The sequence below is a fragment of the Onychomys torridus genome, chromosome 7 (genome assembly GCF_903995425.1).
Source record: "Onychomys torridus chromosome 7, mOncTor1.1, whole genome shotgun sequence".
NCBI lineage: Eukaryota > Metazoa > Chordata > Mammalia > Rodentia > Cricetidae > Onychomys > Onychomys torridus.
The window spans coordinates 53218575-53238292 of NC_050449.1; the positions used below are offsets into that span (position 1 = coordinate 53218575).

A 19718-nucleotide genomic window follows, 5' to 3' on the forward strand; every position below is an offset into this window, starting at 1 on the left:
TATAACTGGAGGTACAGACAGGTGTGAGCCTCCATGTGGGTGCTGGAAACCCAGGTCCTCCAGAAGAACATCCAGTACTATTTAGTGTGGAGACATTTCTCAGCCCCCCCCCCCCCCTTTAACCTTTGATTTTCTGTAGAAAACCACAGATTACTTATTTTGTTTTTGTTTTTCTAAATTCTGGATCTGTGGGTTTATGGTGGATTTTAGAGAAGTTCTGCAAGTTCTTCAGGCTTCTGTGCTGTTCCATTTCCTTTATTTTTCCTCTTTTAGTTGGTTTGGAATTGTCTCACCGTTGTGACTGATCCTTATCACTTTTTTTCCCTCTCTGTGCTTTATTTTGTATACTGTCCATTGATCTCTTTGAATTTATAATCTGTGTGCATGCACGTGTTGTTGTTTATTCAGTAACCTTTTAATTTTCACCTGAGATACTATTTTTGTTGTTGTTTTATTATTTTGTTGTTGAGATAAGGTCTTTTTATGTAGTTCTGGAACTCGCTATATAGAACAGGCTCATCTTAAAAATTATATATTTTTGGTTGAATGTTTCTCTTTGGCTCTTCTACTTTAAACTTACACTTTTCTGTCAAAATATATTAAATCATCCCCCTCTGATGGTAGACACTATATAAAAAACATTTTTATGAGATTTTATTTTAAAATAATTTCACTTGAGTCCTCAATGGTTTTGCTTTTTCCTCTTGTTTCTCCATCACACTTTCATGATTCCTTAGGTACCATTATTCTTACTGTATATGAATATTATAGGTGCTAAGAACAATGAGAATTAAAGTTCTAACTGCTGCTTCCTAGAAAAAGGCATGTTGATTCAACTAAAAAGGTTAAATTAGCTTAAATGTGGTTTTGTTTTTTTTTTTTTTCTGACCTGGAATTGACTTCTGGGTGGGTTACAACTGTAGTTAATTTTGATTTTAATTTTTGTTATGTAGATGCAGTTTATACTTTGTAACAAAACTTGCTATTTAAGTTGAGCTAGTTTCTATAGATCTCTTTGCTTTATACTGTTCTTGACTTTTCAGTCCAGGAGATTTTGTCTTCCTCATCCACTCTTTGATTAGTACAAAGTGATTTATGTTCCCATCCAAGTATTAGCCAGACCTGACCCTACTTAGTTCCTAAGGTCAGACAGGATGGAAAAGGTTCAGGGTGGTGTGGCCATAGACTGTGTATGCTACGAAAGTGCCATTGGGAAGATGTTTTAGCTTGTGTTAGGTAGCTTTGCTTCTGAAACTCCTGAATTCCAGTCTTTCATTTCAGTCTGAGGATTGATTGTTTGCCTCTTTGCTCACCTTGAGTTTAGAGTTGAAAGTAGTAATTTTACTGTTTACTTAGAAAGGGCGTATTCCTGTCTGGAATTAAGCTTGTTTAAATTTTTTTTTTTTTATATTCTCAGCTCTCAGATGAGTTTTACAATTTTGATTTTGTAGTTTATCCACCCCTTTCCTTTTCTTACTATAAGTGAGAGGGTTTTCTATTATGACCTGTACTCAGACTCGAACTAAAACCCTCAGTATTTCATTTTATTAGTTTCTTAATTTGTATGGATTCAAAATCTACTGTAATCCCCTTAATAACTAGCAGATTTGCTAGAATGATGGGGTGACTTAAGAAGTTTTTTTTTTTTTTTTTTTTTTTCTCAAGACAGGGTTTCTCTGTGTAGCTTTGCGCCTTTCCTGGATCTCGCTCTGTAGCTCAGGCTGGCCTCGAACTCACAGAGATCCGCCTGGCTCTGCCTCCCTAGTGCTGGGATCAAAGGCGTGCGCCACCACCGCTTGGCAGCTACAGTTTATGGTTAATTTTTTCATTATTATTGAAGCACAGTAATGACGCCTTGTTAAACCTCCTTTTCTCTCAGTTATTTTTTTCTCATGAGATTTCATAGCTTTTAAAAGCAAGTGATCTGAAGGAAAGGCTTTCTTGCCTTTTTGGATATGTGTGTGTTCTAATTGAGCTTTATTGTAATTGGCTCCATGATTATCAGAGCATCACTGCAACTAGAAACTTGTATGCAAGTAAGGATTTTTTTGGAGGGTGGGTATTGATAAAGGGTTTCTCTGTGGAACTCTTGACTGTCCTGGAACTCACTTTGTATACTAGGATGTCCTTGGACTGAAAGAGATCTGCCTGCCTCTGCTTCCTGAGTGCTGGGATTAAAGGCATGTGCCAACATGCCCAGCTATAAGTATTTGTTTATAGCTATTTGTTTATGTTATGTAAAGGCAGATTGAGTAGTTATGATAGACCTTATGACCTGCAAATGTATAACATATTTCTGTGAAGTTCTGTTTGAAAACACTTAATGACTTTGAACTAGACCTTGATCAAATGCTAGTGAACACCATTTCAAGTTAAGTAAGTGCTTCACATTACATACACAGTTACTTCTTTCTACTGATCATTCCAAAAATTTCATGGAGTGTCTTTGATTTATTAAACTGTAATAGTAAATTCACTTATTCCCTGTCAGTATTGTTATTTCCTGTTTGTTTCTTTTGATTAGTATCCACCTCAGTTCTACTTATAAAAGTTTTCCAAATAGGGCAAGATTTCTGTATATCAATGCATTTTTTAAGTCCCTCAGGGCTTTGCTGTGAAATCATTGCCATGGTGAACATTGCTAAACAGCTAATCCTAGTTATACTTACATGTTTGTAATCTATATTTTTCTTTCAGGAGCTCTGTCATTGCTTATGATCCTCCTACAGCACAGTTTGAGGCCTGTGATTATGTACTATTGTAGCTGGAGTTTTTTCTCTGGGTCCCGCCAAGCCCTGGCAGTTCGACAGCCTATTTATAAAATAAACACACAGACGCTTATATTATTTAAACTGTTTGGCCTAATGGCTCAGGCTTCTTGCTAGCTGTTCTTATATCTTAAATTAACCCATTTCTATTAGTCTATAAGTTGCCACGTGGCTTTGGAAGATCATCAGTTGTTGTGCCCTGTTTTTGTACAATCTGGATGGCTGGTGACCACTCATTAGAATAATACCTTTTAATATCTTTTAAGAAACGTGTTAGTTTATGATTTGTTTCTGAGGTTGGAGGGATATTAAATGACTCAGTTTTTTTTCCTGCTTTTTCAGTTTTGTCCCATGCATTCAAGGCTGTCATTCGACATAGAATTAGGTTTTGGTTATCATAGTATATTCTTTAGAGTTCTGTTTGATCTTTCTATAACTGTTTGGCCTGTAGGATTATGTGGTATAACTATAATATGTTTTATATTGTAATAAGCAAAAAAGCTTTGATTTTAACAGATACATATGATGGAGCATTGTCAGTTTTAATTTGTGCAGGTATACCCATGATGGCAGCGTCTCCTCACTCAGCCTTCCTGTTCCCAGAATTCTCTTTTCTGTTTGTCCCGCCTATACTTCCTGCCTGGCTACTGGCCAATCAACACTTTATTCTTGTTATAGGATCATGTAATGATTTTTAAGTATCTGGGGGCAAATGTGGGAGATTTATTGGTCTTAGTATAAGTCTTAAGATCTTTAGAGCTAAATTGATTAATTTAAAGCCATACTTGGGATGTACCCACAATTGACCCCCAACCTTAATCTATTCTCTTTCAAGCAATTGGAGTATCTTGGTCATATGAGTATATATATTGATGTGTATATGTACATATTTGTATGCAGTTGCAAGTACACATTTTTACTTTTGTATGGAGGCTGATGTTGGATGTCTTCCTCAGTTGCTCTCCACCTTATTTTTTAACAAGATTTATTTAGGCAAAATACTCATACACATAAACCAAAATAATTTTTTTAATAAAAGATAAAGCTATTTATATATTTTTTTGTGTGTGAGTTGATTTGCTTGCATGTATGTCTGTGCATCATGTGTGTGCTCAGTGTCCATGAAGGTTAGAGGACAGTGTTGAATCTCTGAAGCTGGAGTTGTAGACAGTTTTTATCCACCACATGGATGCTGGGAATTAAACCTGGGTCCTCTGGAAGAACATTCAGTGCTCTTAACTGCTGAGCCATCTGTGGTGATATATTGTGTACCCCAATAAAGCTTACCTGGGGACCAGAGAACAGAGCCAGTCACTAAAATTAGACATAGAGGTCAAGCAGTGGTGGCACACACCTTTAATCTTATCACTCTGGAGGCAGAGATCCATTTGGATCTCTGTGAGTTCAAGGCCACACTGGGTTACATGAGAGAAACAGAACCAGGCAGTGATACACACAACTTTAATTCTAGGAAGTAATAAGGCAGGACATAGAAGGGTATATAAGGCGTGAGGAAACAGGAACTTGCTCTCTTGGAGCTGAGGATTTCCTAGAGGTAAGCTAGTGGCTGGCTGTTCTGCTTCTCTGATCTTTCAGCTTTCACCCCAATATCTAACTCTGGGCTTTTTTTTTTTTTTTTTTTTTTTTTATTATTAAAAGACCTTTTAAGATTCATGTTACAGCCATCCACCTTATTTTTGAGACAGGGTCCCTCACTGAACTTGGAGATCACCATTTTAGTTACATTGGTTGGCCAGTAAGCTCAGGGATCCTCTTTTCTCTGCCTTTCTAGTGCTGGGGGATTATAAGCAGTGTGCTTGGCTATTTAAATATGGGGCTGGGAATCCCAAATCAAGTCCTCAGTTTGAATAGCAAAACATTTAGACCAAGTAATCTCCTCAGTTCCCAATTAGAATATTAAAAAAAATAGACTATCATCATTTTTTAAAATTAAAAAAATCTTATGCATATGGGTATCTTTACTACATGTATGTCTGTGTACTGTGTACATTCCTGGGCAGCCTGCAGAAGCCAGAAGAGTGAATCAGATCCCCTAGAGTTGGAGTTACAGATGGTTGTGAGCTTCAGGGTGCTGGGACTTGAACCCTGGTCTTGGAAGAACAACAAGTAGTCTTAACTACTAGGCCATCTCTCTAGGCTCCATTACTATATTTTTAGAGAACACAAATAATTGTGTTGTGGTGCATGCCTATAAATGGAGGCAAGAGGATCAGAAATTGAAGTTAATTTATAGCATTTGAGGATAGCCTGGGATACATGAGACTGCTCTAAAAAAATAAACAAGAATAAAAAGCAACAAAACGAAAAACTCGGACTTTTTACATTTTTTTACATCCCAACTGTAGTTACTCTACCTCCTTCCCTCCCAGACCCTTCCCCCACTTCTCTTCCCTCCTTCTCAGTCCACTCCTCTTCTGTTTCTATTCAGAAGGTCGCATGCCTTCCATGGAGATCAACAAAACATGGCATATCAAGTTGCAGCAAGACTAAGCATCTTCCCTTGTATTAAGGCTGGGCAAGGCAATCCAGTATGAGGAGTAGGGTCCCAAAAGCCAGCAAGAGTCAGATAGTTCCTGCTCCCACAAGAAGACCAAGCCACACAACTATCACATATATGCAGAGGGCTTAGGTCCGTCCCATGCAGGCTCCCTGGTTGTTGGTTCAGTCTCTGTGAGCTCCTGTGAGCCCAGGTTAGTAGATTCTATGGGTTTTCTTGTGCTATCCTTGACTCCTCTGGCTCCTATAATCATTCTTTCCTCTCTTCAGCAGGATTTCCTGAGTTCAGCCTAATGTTTGGCTGTGGATCTTTGCATCTGTTTCTATCAGTTGCTGGATGAAGCCTTTCTGTTGACAGTTGGGCTAGGCACCAATCTATGAGTATAGCAGAATATTGTTAGGCATCATTACATTGACTTTTTTTTTTCTTGCCAGTTGTGTTTGGTTCTATCCTAGGTCTCTGGGCCGACCAGCCTCTGGGGCCTGGCACTCCAGGCAGTGTCAGGGGGCTTACTCTTGTGGCATGGGTCTCAGGCTGGACCAGTAATTGCTTGGCCATTTCCATAATCTCTGCACCACCCTTACCCAGCACATCCCATAGGCAGGACAAACTGTAGGTTGAATGTTATATGACTGGTTGGTTTCTCAATGCCTCCACTAAAGCCTGATCACCAAAAATGGCCAGTTTAGGATGCATATTCTTTATTTCTAGGAGTCTTAGCTGGTGTCATCCTTGTAAATTATTTGTTTGTTTATTTATTTTATCAAGACAGCATTTCTTTGTGTAATCCTGGTTGTCCTGGAACTCACTCTGTAGATCAGGCTGGCCTTGAACTCACAGAGATCCATCCACCTGTCTCTGCCTCTCAAGTGCTGGGATTAAAGGCATGTGCCACCGCTGCCCAGCATACATTTGCTTATTTTTATAAACATTTGTGTGTGTGTGCTCATGTGGGCACACAGGTAGAGTTCAGAGGACAATTTACAGGATTCTTCCACCATCTGTGTCTCCAGGTTGAACTCAGGTCAGGCTTGGTGATTGGCATCTTTACCCGCTTGAGCCATCTTGCTGGTGCCCTCTTTTTACATTTAGAATGGAACCCCAGACTACATGGAACTTTGTAATCTGATCCCTTCGTGTCTCTGACCTCATCTTTTTACTACTTTCCTTCTTGGCTTGAACCACAGTGAGTCCTTTTCATTTCTCAAAGTTCCAGATTTGTTCTTGGTTGAGACATTTTGCCTTCTTCACTGCTCTTAGCTTGAATCATTCCTCCCATGTGTTAGTATAATTGGCTCCTGCATGCTTTATAGGTTTTACCACCTTGGAGAAGTTACTGTATACTACTGATAACTAAAATAGCATGCTGGAGCTCTTTAGTATAATGATAGGCAAACTACCACCCACAAGCAAAATCCTGCTGGTGACCTGATTTTGTCCTGTCTGAGAGCTAAAAATGTTTTTCATATTTTTAAAGGCTATGAAACAATACACAAACAAAAAGTTTATGTGAAAGACTCTGTGTTCCCCAAAAGTGTAAAATATTTATTATCTATCTTTCCCTTTATAAAAAAGTACTTTCTGAAATTATTTTGCTCATTTCTTTCCTTGTCTTGCCTATAATACCCCCCATGCTTTCTTGTTGAGTCTTAGAATGTTGATTGTGTGGAAGAACAGAGCAGAAATAAAGAACATTCTAATTGCAGTTGAAAGGTCAGCAAGTGATAAAAATGGTAGTTATGACTTCTTCCAAAATAGACAAGGTGGTTTGTTAAATGATAAGCTCACATGACTCTGAATGCCTCTTGTAATTATATGTATTAAAGTTGCAAATGTGAGTCTATAAAGTATATCTCTGAAATTGTTAAAGTGATTAACTGTACACATATCTGAAAACTTACTAACCACATGCAGACTAGCCCATTATGGAAGCATGTGTTGCATAGGTAAACCACTTGAGTTAAAAGATATTCCTAGGTCATCATCCCAAATAAGTGGTTGATATATATATTGGTTTTTTGAGACAGGGTTTCTCTGTGTAGTTTTGGTGCCTGTCCTGGATCTCACACTGTAGACCAGGCTGGCCTCAAACTCACAAAGATCCACCTGCCTCTGCCTCCCAAGTGCTGGGATTAAAGGAGGGTGCTACTGCCGCCCAGCAGATAAGTGCTATATTCTTATGAATAGGTGTGAAACTATGGAAAGTGATGCTGAATATTAATATTTTGATGCTCATTTTATAATCATTGTTGGCAAGCAGACAGCTTAGTATTGACACCAGTAGCTGGAAGAATTTCACACTCTCATGGATCCCACTAAAGTAAAGCTGAATTCTTGACTATGCCATAGAGTAAGCAAAGTTAGTGAGTTTATTAAGTAGAAGTAAGGGAGAGTATATGCTTTAGATTTTAAAATGCCAGGCATTTAGGGAGAGGGACATGTATGAAGTATACAGTACATGTCCTGAGCCATGGGTTTAAGCTTCTAGAGAGAAGATACTTTCTGTATTTTTATAGTAACTGTGTGTATGTGTGATTGTGTCTTTAAAAGTGTCTGTGGATGTAGTTTATAAGGTTTAAAGAAAGATTAAGCAAAGTTCAAAAGTTAAAGTATAAATTAAGTAAAAATTATATGAGGTTACTTAAATATATGAGTTGCTTAAAGAATTTGCTTTTATAAACTGAAATGGTAGGGTTGCTCTATGAGGTATATTGTGTGGGTTTAGGAGTAAGAGAGGAGTGCTGAGCTGGGCGGTGGTGGCGCACGCCTTTGATCCCAGCACTCGGGAGGCAGAGGCAGGCGGATCTCTGTGAGTTCGAGGCCAGCCTGGTCTACAGAGTGAGTTCCAGGACAGGCACAAAGCTACAGAGAAATCCTGTCTCGAAACCCCCCCAACCCCCCCTCCCCAAAAAAAGAGGAGTGCTAATACAGTTAAACTCAGGTTACAGACATTTTGTTCCTAAGCAAGCATAGTGTGTTGTTTTAGACATCCATATTTAAGATATCTTTGGGGAAAATGAGCATTTATTTCATTAGTTGAGAAGGTTTTGAGTCTCAGGCAGCTAGAAATACAAACTAGATCCCAAGGTAAGTGGATTTTTTTATATTTCTGTATCCCTGTTAATTTTTCCTCTTTTATTGTCCTGCCTCAATTAAGTATATCTGTCTTTTCAATAAGACCTCCAAATGTGAGACTTTCTGGAAGTTGTAAGTAGCTATGGATGTATTCACCATAGTTCTGATTCTTTGTCTTTTTTTTTTTTTTTCCCCTCAGAGTTGAGAACTGAACCCAGGGCCTTGCACTTGCTGGGCAAGTGCTCTATTATCATTGAGCTAAATCCCCAACCCATCTGATTCTTAAGACACATCTAAAGAAGTGCTTAAGTGAAGGGTAATCTGAGATAAATTTTAGGGTAAAATTAAAATATGAACAAAATCACTGTCTCATTTTGCTTCACTTCTAAATCTGCTGCTGGGTATTTTAAGTAATATATATATATATAAAATTTCACTACTTGCCATTTCCTGTTTTCTCCCCCAACCCTGTCTTGCCTCACAAATGCGAAGCTCCGCCCAGTCATCCTGATCTGTTGCCTACTTCAGCAGTTGTAATAGTTTGATATTTATTGTATAACAATTTAGCCCCCCTGTTTTTTAAAGAAGTTTGAGGAAAATTTTTATTAGAGTCTAAAAGAAAAATCCAGGGCCAAGAAAGCTGCCTGGAGGAAGGAGATGGAGAAACCATGACTTTCTGAGTTAGGCATGGAAGTGTGGTAAGCAGCCACATGCTGAAAGGAGGTGGAGTAGGGGCTTCAGAGAAAGAGTAAGGAGTCCTAAAGTGTCTGAAAGTACACACACACACACACAATCATTAAAAATACATTTTTAAAATGTTTTTACTAGAAGGAGTGAATATTTTGAAACTTCTGAAATTCTCCCCCACCCCTTTGTTTTGGTGGTGATTGCATTAAATATATAGCTCACTTTTGGTAACAGAGCCAGTTTTTTCCCTGAGACAGGGTTTTTTTCTGTAGTTTTGGTGCCTGTCCTGGATCTTGCTTTGTAGACCAGGCTGGCCTTGAACTTACAGAGATCTTCCTGGCTCTGCCTCCCGAGTGCTGGGATTAAAGGCATGTGCCACCACTGCCTGGCTTCAAAGCCAAATTTTTATATGCATGTTTGTATTAGTATGAATATATGCCATATGTATATAGATGCCCACAGGGGCAAGTAAGAGTGTCAGATTTCCTGGGGTTGGAGCTGTAAACTGCCTGAAATGGGTGCTGGGAACGAAACTTAAGTCCTCTAGAAGAGTAGCTAGTGATCTTGACCTTTGAGCCATCTCTCCAAAGACTGTTTTACAATATTTTTTCCATATGTTTGCATGATCTACATGCATATGTGTATTAAAGTTTGTCTGTGTGTGTGTACACATGTGTGTATAGCCTCTTGCGTCTCTTTCAGTTAAATTCTTCATCTTAGCTATTAAGGTAAATTCTCTTGCTGAACTTGGGGCTGTTGTTTTGGCTAGTCTGAAATGTCATCCTGCTCTCGAGATTCATTTTTGCTGGCTATCTGCTAGCATTACAAATGTGTTGCCATGTTTGTCCGACTTTTAATGTGGTTTCTGGAGACCTCAACTCTGTCACAAGTGTGTAGTTATGAAACCATCTTCTCTTTCCATGATACTAATTTTAATGTATGTGCTTAGACATCTTTTTCATATTCAATGTTTTCTGTAGCATGAATCTTAAAGGTACTTGTTAATGAAACTCAAACCCGAGGCCAGTTATTGGGGTGATTGCTGGAAGATCAGAGACACAGAACAAGCCACAGTTTCCTCACCTTGCCAGTCCCTCAGCTGGTCTTGTTTCCTCAGACTGGAAGCTTCTGTGTCCTCATCCCAAAGGCTCTCAGCTGAACTGTGTTGCTCCAAAGCCTGACTGCTTAACTAACCAAATGCTTAACTAACTACATGCTTTTTCTCCTCACTACCTGGTCCTCACGCCTTATATACCTTTCTCTTTCTGCCCCCACTCCCTGGGATTAAAGGTTGGGTTTCTGGGATTAAAGGCGTGGTCACCATGCTTAGCTGTTTCTAAAGTGGCCTTGAACTCAGAGATCCAGCTAGCTCTGCCTCCCAAGCGCTGGGATTAAAGGCGTGCATCACCACCACTGCCCAACTTCTGTTAGGGCTTACTCTTCCTATTTTCTAGCCACCATTTTTGGCTTTGTTCTAGTGGCTGTCTGTTCTCTGACCCCAGATATGTTTATTTCGGGGAACGCACAATATTTCAGGAATACAATACCACCACAGTTTTCAGTGTAAAGCTTTCATTGTAGTTGTTCACCTCCTTTTTAGGCTATTATGAATAAAGTGGTTTCCTGACTTGATTTTTTTCCCAGCATATTTATTAGTGGTGTATGAAAAAAACGTTGTGTGTGTGTGTGTGTGTGTGTGTGTGTGTGTTTTGTATATTGATCATTTATTTTATCCTGTACTGCTGAAAGTGTTTATCAAAATTGAGAATTTTCTGGCTGCATCTCTAGGATTTTTTTTTTTTTTGTCTACTCTGTCTCTTTTTGTATGGTGTGTGCATGAGTATGTATGGGTGTTCAGACCTGTGTGTGCTTGTATACAGGGTAGAGGGTGGCTTTGAGTGTCCTCTATTACTGTACACCTTATTCCTTTGAGGCAGGGTCTTTCCCTGAACTTGGAGCTCATTTTTCATCTAGCTTGGCAGCCAGCAAGCCTTAGCAGTCTTTTTTTCTCCACCCACTCCTCACTCCCTTGGCACTGGGGTTAGAAGTATGTATGTACAAGACCATGCCTAGCTGTTATATGGGTGCTGGGATTAGAACTGCAGATCTTGTGGTTGTGGAGCATGTCCTCTTAACCATTGAACCATGTCTCCAGCCCCCTTGAAGATCTTTTAAGCACAGGATCATATTGCCTATATGTAGGGATAATTTGAGTTCTTCTTTTCCTACTTATATCCCATTTATTTATTTTATTTTATTTTTCTTGCCTTACTGCTTTGGTTGATTTCAAGCACTGCATTAAAAAGAGTGGAGAAAATGGACACCCTTTTCTCATTCCTGATTTTAGAGGAAATGAGTTTGGTTTTCTCCAATTTAGTGTAATGCTGGTATATAAGATACTTTTTCGTTGTTGGTGATAAAACACTGTGGCCAAGGCAACTTAAAGAAGTGTCTTTTTAGTTAGGATTTCTATTGCTGTGAAGAGACCTCATGACCATGACAGCTCTTATGGTTTCAGAGGTTCAGTCTGTTATCATCATAGTGAAACATGGTGTGCAGGCAGACATGGTGCTAGAAAAGTAGCTGAGAGTTCTACATCTTTCATATAACAGAAAGTGGACTGAGACCTTGGCTTGAGCATATATGAGACCTCAAAGCCTGCCTTCATAGTGACACACTTCCTCCAACAAGAGCACACCTATTCCAACAAGGCCACACCTCTTAATAGTGCCATTCCCTTTGGGGGTCATTTTCTTTCCAACCTCCACAAGAATAAAGGCTTTGTTTGGGCTTATCTTTCCAGGGGAATAAGAATACACCATTATCACATTGAGAAGCTTGACAGCAGGCATGGTGATGAAACAGCTGCTCAGAGTTTACATTTTTTTTCTTGTCCCCCCCACCCCCATAGGGTTTCTCTGTGTAGACCAGGCTGGCCTTGAACTCAGAGATCCACCTGCTTCTGCCTCCCACGTACTGGGATTAAAGGTGTGAGCCACTACTGCTAGCTTCAGAGCTTATATCTTGATCTACAAACAGGAAACAGAGGGCACACTGAGAATGACTTTTGAGTCTTTTGAAACCTCAAAGTCCACCTCCGCTTACATATTTTTTTAGTAAGATTACACTTCTAAATCCTCCTGAAACAGCTACCAGTTGGGGAACCAAATATGCAAATACATGAGGGGCATTTTATTTAAACCACTACATTCTGCTTCTGACCCCCATAGTTTTGTGACCATAACATAATGTAAAATATATTTAGTATAATTAAAAATATCCATAGTCTTAGTCTGTCTCAACACTGTTTCAAAGTCCAAAGTCTCTTTTGAGACTCAAAGCAATCTCTTAACTATAATCCTCTGTAAAAGCAACTTACATACTTCCAACATACAATGGCACAGAATATGCATTACTGTTCCAAAATGGAGGAATTGGGAATAGTGGGGAAGTACTGGGTTCAAGCAAGATGGAAACCCAGTAGGGCAAACTCCAAATTCTGTAGTTCTGTTGCTAAAGTTCTTCTCATCACCACCCCCACGACCTCCTCCCCGACCCTTAGCCATGTTGCTACCAAATTTGTTCAGAGGAACCAATGAGTTTATTGGGCATCCTGACAAAGTCTAGGTGAAGGGTTACTTTACAAGGGTGTGGACACTCCTCCCCAAACCTGCCACACCTAGAAAGCCTTTACCCAGCATGGATGGGGGCTTCCTGTAGTTGCATAGATGGATTCCCCTACTCTAGTCTTCCTTGAATTTTACGTACTCTTAACTCCTCCTCCAGGTCAAGTTCAGTGTTGCCAGGTGGTAGGGAGCAGCTGGATATTCAGAATATTTTGTGCCTTACTCCATGCCGCTATGCCAGGTATAAACCATTAACTAGCCCAGCTGAGATAATGTGTTTGCAAGGGTGCTGAACTCTTCAAGATGGCAGTTGCTTGACTTAGAGGACAAGTTTCTATGTTTGATGTCAGAGAGCTTAGATGGCTCTGCTCTTCTGGCTTTGCTTCTTGGGTTGGTTCTGCTCCCTTTGTACATCTTTCTTTGACAGATATCCCTTGGCTCTAGTACCTCTAACATTTTGGAGTTTCTGACTCCATTCAGGTTTCACTGTCATAGCTTCACACAACCATCTCTCAGGGCCCTCCATTTAGGGTCTTCCCTGCCACATGTCTGGCCACGTATTACTGCCAGTTCATCTGCCTACTTGTGGTGGAGCCTAGCCCCTTTGAATCACATTTGCAACAGCTTTCCTTTTTGTTCTGGGTTCAGGAGCAGACAGTTCTTGAGACCCTCTCACAAATTGGAAACTTAGCTGGGTGGAGTCTTGCCTTGGGGGTACCACTCCCTTTATTCTGGTTTTTGGATCAAGCCTCTACTTAATCTCCTTATCTTTTTCAGCAGAAGCCTTCATTCCAACATTAAAATTTTTAGTATTATTTTTCTCTTCTTTTGTATTTCTTCTTGCCCACTTGCTCTTTTCAGTTGTAGACCTGCATTAGAGTGATTACTAATAACCATGTGACAGAGTCAATATTAGACTTCCACCAGTGAAATTAGTCCATTACTTTCCAATTTAGCCTCAGGCAAATTCTTAGGACTAGAGTAGAAAGCACTCAGTCTTTGCCAAAATATCACAAGAATGGCCTCTAGCTCAGTTCCTGTTAAAGTCCTTAATTCCCCCTGAAGTCTCTTGAGTTCATCTTTCACAGTCCACAAAGCTCTCAGCACTATTGTCTCCAGAGCTTCACTTAGGATAGCCTTTAAAGCTCTACTTACAAGCATTCAGCTGCTTTTCTGGTCCAAGGTTCCAAAGTCTTCTACATTCATCCAAAATACCACATAGTTCAGTCTGTCACAGCAATAGCCCACTTTGTATTAGTTACTTCCTAATTGCTGTGATAAAACACCTTGACCCAGGCAGATTGTAGAAGAAAGGGTTTATTTGGGCTTACAGTTCCAGAGTGGGGAAAGTTCATCACCATTACAGCAGGGATCATGGTAACAGGCAAGTAGGCAGGCAGGCGTGGTGATGGAGCAGTAACTGAGAGCTCTCATCTTGATCCACAAACAGAAAGCAGAGAGGGCACTCTGGGAATGGCATGAGACTTTTGAAATGTCAGAGACTATTCCAGTGACATAATTCCTTCACCAAGACCAGCAACTGGGGACCAAGTATTCAAATGTTCAAGACATGTTGTAGGTGACAGCTCATTCAAATCACCACACTTGGCTACAAGTTGTCATATATACCCTTTATTATGTTGTGTTGCATCTATTTCTAGTTCCTTCAGGGCCTTCATCATGAAAGAACATTTAATTTTATTAAAAGTCTTTTCTTAATCTGTTGATATGATGATATAATTTCTATATTACATTTACTGATTCAGTGAATGATCTCTGTATCTCTGGATCAAAACCAACTTCGTCATGGTATGTGATTTTTTTTTTCCCCCCAGACAGGGTTTCTTTGTGTACTTTTGGTGCCTGTCTTGGAACTCACTCTGTAGACCAGGCTGACCTCGAACTCACAGAGATTCTGGTGTGTGTCACCACTGTCTGGCTAGTTACAAATTTTTAACTAGCAATCCAAATTCATTAAATCATTTTAAAAAATCATATACCATGCTGTAGTTGGAGAGCTTCTCTCCAGGTGCCATCAAGCCCTGTTAGTCCAACAACCCATTTGTAAAATAAACACACAGACATTTATATTATTTAAACTGCTTGGCCATTAGCTCAGGCCTACCATTGTCTAGCTCTTACTCTTATATTTAGCCCATTTCTATTAATCTATACTTTGCCACGTGGCTTGTGGCTTACCAGTACCTTATTTCTTTCTTCTCATGGAGGTAGCTGGCGGGTGTCTCCCCGCCCCAGCCTTCCACCTCCCAGAATTCTCTTCTCTCTTGTCCCACCTATACTTCCTGCCTGGCCACTGGCCAAACAGCATTTTATTTATACAGAGCAATATCCACAGTACCATGCTAGGCAGTGGTGACACACATTTTTAATCCCAGCACTGGGGAGGCAGAGCCAGGTGGATCTCTGTGGGTTTGAGGCCAGCCTGGTCTACAGAGCGTGATACAGGACAGGCACCAAAACTCACAGAGAAATCTTGTCTTGAAAAATTTGTAACTAAATATTTTTAGACAGTATCACAATGTTGAGTTCTCTTTTGTTTGTATTAGTCATTTAGAGATCTTTTAGGATTCTCTTCAAGTGTTTAATCCAAGTAAGCTGATGCTTTGCCTTTCATCCCAGCCCTTCAGAGGAAGATTGTGTGTAGTTAGAGTTTTCCTGCCTGGCCCAGTCAGGACAAATCTCTCTTACCCGCCAGTCCCACAGTCGCTCAGACCCAGCTAAGTAAACACACAGAAACTTATATTGCTTGCAAACTGTATGGCCGTGGCAGGCTTCTTGTTATCTACTTCTTCTATCTTAAATTAACCCATTTCTGTTAGTCTATACTTTGCCACATGGCTTGTGGCTTACCAGTGTCTTTACATGAGGCTTCTCATGGCAGCGGCTGGCAGTGTCTGTCCTCCCTAGCCTTCTACCTCCCACAATTCTCTTCTCTGCTTGTCCCGCCTATATTTCCTGCCTGGCTATTGGCCAATCAGCATTTTATTTATACAGAGTGATATCCACAGCAATTGTGAGTTTTTTTTTTTTTTTTTAGCTGAGGATCGAACCCAGCAAGCGCTCTACCACTGAGCTAAATCCCCAACCCAAGATTGTGAGTTTGAGAGCATCCTAGGTTACACAGGGAGTCTCTGGCTCATGAGAGAATAACAGAAAGTACTTGTTTTCTTTTCACTAAAGAAATTGGAGTAGTGCTAGTGAGGTAGCTCAATGGATAAATGCATTTGCTGCTAAGCTTGGTGGAAGGAGAAAATTGACTTCTGCAATTTGTCCTTTGACTTTTACATGCACACCTTGGCACATGCCTATCCCAATTATACACATAAATAATTTTTTTTAGTGTTGGATGTTATGCCCTTGTCATGAGTCCCCCAGAGACCACCAGGAGTCCGAGTTCATATGCAAAAGCAATGAGCCTTTATTGCAAGCTTGAGCTTGGGCTCTCTGACATAGCGGTTGGATCAAGGAGAGCTTTGAGCTCAGTTGAGGCAGGGTTTGTTTGTTTTTTTTTTGAGACAGGGTTTCTCTGTGTAGCTTTGCGCCTTTCCTGGATCTCGCTTTGTAGACCAGGCTGGCCTCGAACCCACAAAGATTCGCCTGCCTCTGCCTCCCAAGTGCTGGGATTAAAGGCATGTGCCACCACCGCCTAGTGAGGCAGGATTTTTAAGCAGTGAAGGATGAGGTAGGTAGGGGAATTCTGGTTTCAGATGGAGGTTAAATTCCTGATTGAGCAGGAGTGAGGTAACAGAAGTTTTGTCAAACAGTGATTGGTACTGGCGTGCAAGGAAATTGGCAGTCTATATACAGATTATGTAAACTATCCTTAATTTCTAGAGCATTTAGTACTTGTTTGTCTCAGTTCTAATTGGTCTCCTCCAGGGTATAGTTTGTAGCTTTTCCTGGTGCTTGTAATGGTGAGGCCTAGTCCCAGTATTGTTAGTCTGCAGCCTGTCATGGCTTCACTAATGTTATATTAGGTCTCTTCATTGGAGATTTATTAGATTATATCCCATGATATAATCATGCTCAAATTGCATGAAATTTTAGGAATACAAGCTATGATTGATGTTAATGTGCAGTCATTTTTCCTCAAATGCCCCAAATATACATGATATAACAAAACTTTTGAAAGTCAAATCCAGTGTCCATTTGCATTGAGTAACATTTATTTCATAAAGTCTATGTTAGAAGAATCCTGTCTTGGAAGAATAGCCAGTACTCTTATTCATGAAGCTCCTACACGCTCATTTAAAATGCTAGTGTCACTTGTTATTGTTGAAAACAGTTCTTGTAGGAAGTCAGATAAAAGCAGTATGTAAATGTTGGACATGAGACCAGGTGTGGTGATGTACTCCTTTAATCCCAGCACTCTGGGAGACAGAGGCAGTCTAATCTCTGGGTTCAAGGTCAACAAAGTGAGTTTCAGGCCAGTCAGGGTAACACCCCCACATTTTCCCAGAGTGCTCTTGAGTAGGAGTAGCAGGAAATGTTAGTTAGTTAGAAGGAATAGAGGGGGAGATAAAGATAGAAAGTACAGGATAGCCTCAGAGGGCCTGGAACCTATTCTGATGGGCTCTGACTGTCTTTGCCTTAGGGTATTATAGGAATGCCAAGGGGTGGAGCAAAAGACCTCCCCCTAGCACAGCCAAGTGTAGACGGTTTCAGACACCTGCACTCAGGCCTGTGGTCCAATCATCCTTTCTATTCGGACCTGCTGAGTAAAGCCACTAGGAAACCTGAAAATGGTCTTCCACACTTTGTCTCAAAAACAATGTAAGACAAAGTCGGGAGAAGGGGGGAACTAACTAGTTCAGTAAAATGTTTAACTTAAGTAATAAAAATCTTTGTTAAGTTGACATATTTATTAATGTGTATGTGAACTGCATATTCTTTTTAACACATTTAAATTTATTTTTAGATTTATTTCTTTTATTTTTATGCATATGAGTGTTTAGTCTGTGTGTATGTATGTGTGCCATGTACATGCCTGGTGCCTGCAGAAGCCAGAAGAGAGGGCCTTGGATTTTCTGGAATTGAAGTTATAGATTATTTTGAACCATCATGTGAGTCCTGGGAACTGAACCTGGGTTCTTTGTAGGAGCAACAAGTGCTCTTAACTGCTGAGTCATCTCTTTTTCTCCTTACATGTTTTTTGAGGCATGACTATTCTTGATGAAATGATGTAACTTTTTTACCTTTTAGTGGGCATGTCAGACTTAATAAACAAAGGCCTGAAATAAAAATAATTGTAAGTTTAGGTTGTGTATCAAGTTCTCTGATTAAAAAGTAAGTAAATAAGGAAATGGGGAGATTCAAATAAGGAGATGCAGAATAAAGGGTTAACTTTTAAAATTGTTTTATTCGCACCAGGTGGTGGTGGCACACGCCTGTAATCCCAGCACTTGGGAGGCAGAGACAGGTGGATCTCTGTGAGTTCGAGGCCAGCCTGGTCTACAGAGCTAGTCCAGTACAGGCTCCAAAGCTACAGAGAAACCCTGTCTCGAAAAACCAAAAAAAAAAAAAAAAAAAAAAAAAAAAGTTTTATTCTTTCAACAGGGCTATTTTAGATTAATAACATTTGAGCAGAATCCTCAGTGTGTGTGGAAATTAAAGGACATTTCTAGGTAGTGTCCTTGCCTTTCACCTTGTCTGAGATAGTGGTTTTTGTTTTGTTTTGTTCACTGCTAAGTACAATGTGCTAGCTGATTGACCCATGAGCTTTTGTGGGTTCTCCTGTCTCCACCTCTCATCTCACCAGTGATAGGAGTGCTGGGATTACAAATGTGTGTTGATGTGTCTTGCTTTATGTGGGTTCTGGGGATCCGAAGTCAGGTTCCTTACGCTTTCCCAGCTCCAATATTAGACTTTGAACATCATTTCCCCACAGTTACACATCTGAAATAAGTTAAAAATGTTGAATACTTCATCCCTCTAATATTTACAGTTGTAGGCAAATCATTTATGTTTTCTCAAGTGGGTCTTGCTCGATAGTACATGTATCCTTTCTCCGTATACTGGTAAGGCTAGGATTACAGGCCTATGCTGCCATACCCACACCAGATTTTTATTTTTTTAAAGATGCATACATTTGCTTGGTTTATTTCTTCTGTTTATCTTTATACTGAATGACAGTGTATGATTCTGCTTACTAATATTTGTCAATAAATTTCTTTGATAGGGGTGGAGAAATGGCTCAGCAGTTAATAGCATTTACTGTTTTTGCAGAGGACCCAAGTTCAGTTTCTAGCAGATACATGGCAGCTCACAACTGTCTGTTATCAGGTTCCAGGGATCTGATATAATCATCTCACCTCCACAGACACTAGTCAGACTTTTGGTGCACATACATACATGCAGGCAAACATGAAAAAAATTGTTTTAAAAATACATCCTTTGTCAGGTCATGGTGGTGGCCCACACCTTTAATCCCAGGACTTCAGAGGCAGAGGTAGGCAGATCTCTGGGAGTTCAAGGCAGCCTGGTCTACAGAGTGAGTTCCAGGATAGCCAGGACTACACAGAGAAATGTTGTCTTGAAAACTGAAACAAAACAAAACAAAAATAGATCCCTGTAATAAAACAAGAAAGATATAGAAAGTTTAAAGAGAAAGATATAAAAGAGAAGAGAATGCTTTTTTTTCTCTTTTTCTTGATAGCAAATGCAATATAATAAATTTCTTAACAATTAAATTTAGGAGCACAGACCTACTGCTGCATTAAAATCTTTTAAATGGAATTATAATTTAAAGGAAATTGTATTCCTTATTTTGCATATTTTTTTTCTTTTGGCCCCTGCTTCACCTATAATTCTTTGTTGTTTTTTGTTTTTGTTTTTTGATTTTTTTTTTTTTTTTTTTGAGTCAGGGTTTCTCTGTGTAACAGCTCTGAATGTCTTGTAACTTGCTTTGTTGACCAGGTTGGCCTTGAACTCAAAGATCTACCTATCTCTGCCTCCAGGATTAAAGGCATGCACATCACGCCTGACTCAAAAAAACCTTTTTTTTTAGTTTATTTATTTTTATTT

At 39.7% G+C, this 19718-nt stretch overlaps 1 protein-coding gene across 8 annotated transcripts in view; it reads left to right on the forward strand.

Annotated features, from left to right (window-relative positions):
* Myo9a (myosin IXA) overlaps positions 1-19718 on the forward strand; it is a 218134-nt gene that overhangs the window by 24084 nt on the left and 174332 nt on the right. The window lies entirely within an intron of this gene.